General features: G+C 35.9%; 1 pseudogene; it reads right to left on the reverse strand.

The window, feature by feature from the left end:
• Positions 1-584: 584 nt before the first annotated feature.
• LOC117695040 (large ribosomal subunit protein uL10 pseudogene) lies at positions 585-3,292 on the reverse strand (annotated as a pseudogene).
• Positions 3,293-3,780: the final 488 nt, after the last annotated feature.

Raw genomic sequence — 3,780 nt, forward strand, 5'->3', positions numbered from 1 at the left:
TAGTACTATACTATTAACTTATGACTCTGCTTTCTTTTCTATAGTATTTAAACTTCATATAATAAATATGAAATATACAAATGTTTTTAAAAATATAAGGGTAAAATTCATGCCACTAACATTAAAAAGAATCAAGGAACTCAAAGAGTTATATGTTTACCTTGAATCAAATCCCCTTAAAATAGATTAAAATAATTTGATGATGTTATATGTGATTCTCCTGGTAATAAGAAAAGCAATATAATATATTTAAAACAAAGGTAGAAATAAATTTTTGTATGGCACAAGGCAAACTCAAACAAACACAAAAGAAGTTAACAAGTACAAAAAGGAGGAGAAAAATCTATGACTGATAGGAAAACATTACAAAATCGTAAATAAAAATTTTGCTTAGTGCAGTTTGACTATGTCTTTGAAATTTTATATTTCTTGTTTTGTTTTGTGCAAGTAAAATGAATATGGCATTCCACTATAAATTACTTTTAATGTGAATTGTTGGTGATAACTTATTTTAAAATAAAGAAGCCTGTATTTCCACGTTTCTCAAATTAATCTGGCACAGTTGGATGCTTTGATGGGATTAGTCAGAGATTGAAATCCATATCATCAACTGATTTCTCCAGTTCTTCCTTTGCTTCAGCCTTGGCTGAGGCTGCAGAATCAGCAGGAACAGCAGCCACTAGTTCAGATAGATCAGCCAAGAAGTCCTTGATCTTTTCAGCATGTAGGAAGGTGTACTCAGTCTCCACAGACAAAGCCAGGACTCGCTTGTATCCACTGATGATAGAGTATGATACTGAGACAAAATTCGGGTAAACAATCTAAAGATAAACACTGGCAATATTTCAGACACCCTTTAGGAAGTGAGTGCCGAGTCAGCACTTTGATGCCAAGTACTTCCAGGCTATAAATGTTGCCATTATAAAACACCTGCTAGATGATCAGTCCAAAGGAGAAAGAGGAGACACTTACCATATTTGTCAGTGTAGCATTGTGGCTCCTGTTTTGTCTTCAGTTTTTATCAGCTGCACATCACACAGACTTTCAATGGAACCCCTGAAGATATTAGTGGTGATGTCTAAAGCCAAGACAAAAGAGGCTCTGAGGCCTCAGACCAATGTCCTGGGTTGGCACAGTGATCTCATATGGGACAATGGCACCAGCATAGGTGGTAGCCAGAGCCTTATTGGCCATCAGTATGTCACTAATATCTGTGAGGTCCTCCTTTGTGAAGACAAATCCCACATTACCTCAGATATGAGGCAACACTTTAGCAAGTGCTGGGTTGTTTTCAAAATGCCCTTACATGGCCTGTCATATCATGGTGTCATCACCACAGTCTTCCCTCCAAGGGACATGCAGAGCTATTTAATCTGCTTGAAGTCTACATTGTCTGTTCCCACAATGAAGCATTTTAAACAATCATCCAAATGTTGGATGATCTTAAGGAAGTAGTTGGATTTCTAAGGTCTGGGTATCAAAAAGGTAGACTGGCAAAATGGATTAAAAATAAACATACTTTCTAACAGTCTAAAAATATAATGAACAGTTAAAGAACAGAAAACTATTCCAGAGAAATAATAATGAAGGGAACTTGCATACCTAAAATACCATTTAAGTAGAAAACACTAAGAAGAGCACATGTTATAGTAGCAAACATGTCAACTTCCCAAGAATATACTTTAATTATAAAGATATATATGTGGATAGATAGATAGATAGATAGATAGATAGATAGATAGATAGATAGATAAATGGAAAGAGATAGAGAAAGAGAGAGAGGGAGAGAGAGGGAGAGAGAGAGAGAGAGAGAGAGAGAGAGAGAGAGAGAGAGAGAGAAGGAATCATAAATATAAATATAAGAAGTTTGATAAATCTTAGGCCCCAGGGATTGGGGAGGTATGGTGGTGTGGGACTGTAGGGTGGTTACATCCTCTTGGAGATGGAGGGAGGAGGTATGGGATGTAGAGCAGCCAGAGGTGGACCGGGAAGGGGATAAAGTCTGGACTGTAAGAAAAGATTAAAGAATAAAATTTTTAAAGAAAAGAATGGAAAATTTTCAGACTATACCAAAGTTCCACATAAACTGTAATACTTTTATAAGCAATTCCTGAAGAGGAAATAAAAAGAGAGAAGCAACAAAATAAAACACAAAATGTTGAAAAAAATATAAGAAATGAGTAAAGATTTCTACACATTAATTTGGATAACCTAAGCAAGATAGATACATTATTTAAAAGTCACAATTAATCAAGGAAGAATGGTGGAATAAGTGGAAATATAAACTTTCATGAAGTAGTAAGGAAATTCAACTGAAGGGAAAAAACCCTCTTCACTTCTCCAAAAATAAGGATCATTCAGGAAAAAGTATTATCACTGGTGAACTTTATTGAATATTTAGGGAATTAATCCCTCAAACAGTTAACATCTAAACAAATAAAAGAAGACATACTTCCTATTCTAGGAGACCTGTGCTAACCTCATGTGCTATATACAAATTTTTATTTTGCTATGGAATTATTTTATTTATCCTGATTTTAGAAGTGTGAAATAGGCTTCTATTGTAAACACTCCTAAAACTTTAACATTCCGGAGACTGACATCCTAGAAATTCCAAAGAACCAGATGTCTATAAGGACATGTACATATAAAGTTTCTGGTGTGTTCTCTGTGAAATCAATGCTGAGATTCCATAAGGATTTGCCTTCATGTTTATAGTGAAGTGCCCCATGGCTACTCTAGCCATGACTGAAATGGACTGAAGCATGGATCTTGCTATGATTATGGTTCTACAGAAAAAAAGGATTATTTGGTGACCATGATATCTTGTGTCACTATTAAGATAAATACTTCAAAAGTATGCAGAGCTTGCCATAGAGACAGAACCATTAGACGGATACTTCACTAGATATTCTCATGGCACTCGTGAGAATAGAGCCATAAACCAAAGGAAAGGGAGTGAGAACTACTAAAACATCAGGCTTTCTGAAGCACCAACTACAAAGCAGTCAAATAAATTGCAACTAGTGAAGCTAAAGGGACACTCTATCCCAAGACCTTTATAGTATACTCCTACTGTAGTGTGCAAAGGAGATTGTACATGTTTAAGATTTAGTATCCACCTTTCTGGGCTCCACAGTTGTTTTGGGTGTGTTAGTATTGTATTGGAATACTAACTAATAAACAATAGAGACAACTTGCTGTAAGGATGAGTTATTCTCCAAGGAGAAATTACCACAAAGCTAATTCGTTGATTAGCAGTAGTAGCTGCTACTATTATTACAGGTCTCATGGTGCAGGGACAGGTGTCTCCTTTCCAGTTTTCCTTTCATTGGGTCATGTTTCTATAACACAGAGTTTAACTCGGGCCTTTTGTGGTAGAGCTACTGGATAGGACACTTAGAGCAGAGTTGCAATTCCATTAGAGAGGTAATAACAGAAGATAATATGCAAGATGAAAGAAAATGAAAAGAACCTTTACTCTGCTTTTCAGGTGCCATGAGGGACATATGCAATAGCTTCTGATACTAGAAATGATACACCCATAGGTAATGGCCTTTTTTTTTCTGATTGTAGATATCTGCTGCCTTCAATTTCAGAAACCTACATTTCACATGAATCCCAACCTATTGATATTCTCTGACACAAATAAGAAGGTCAATGATCAGTATTCACTAAGTGGCTTGGCCAGTGGTTACTACTACCATTTTGATATGGAGAGCAGGTTCTTTCCTTGCTCAAACAGGGTTCTTGTGATGAAAATAATCCAGTTCCATACAT

The sequence above is a fragment of the Arvicanthis niloticus genome, chromosome X (assembly GCF_011762505.2).
Source record: "Arvicanthis niloticus isolate mArvNil1 chromosome X, mArvNil1.pat.X, whole genome shotgun sequence".
NCBI classification, from domain to species: domain Eukaryota; kingdom Metazoa; phylum Chordata; class Mammalia; order Rodentia; family Muridae; genus Arvicanthis; species Arvicanthis niloticus.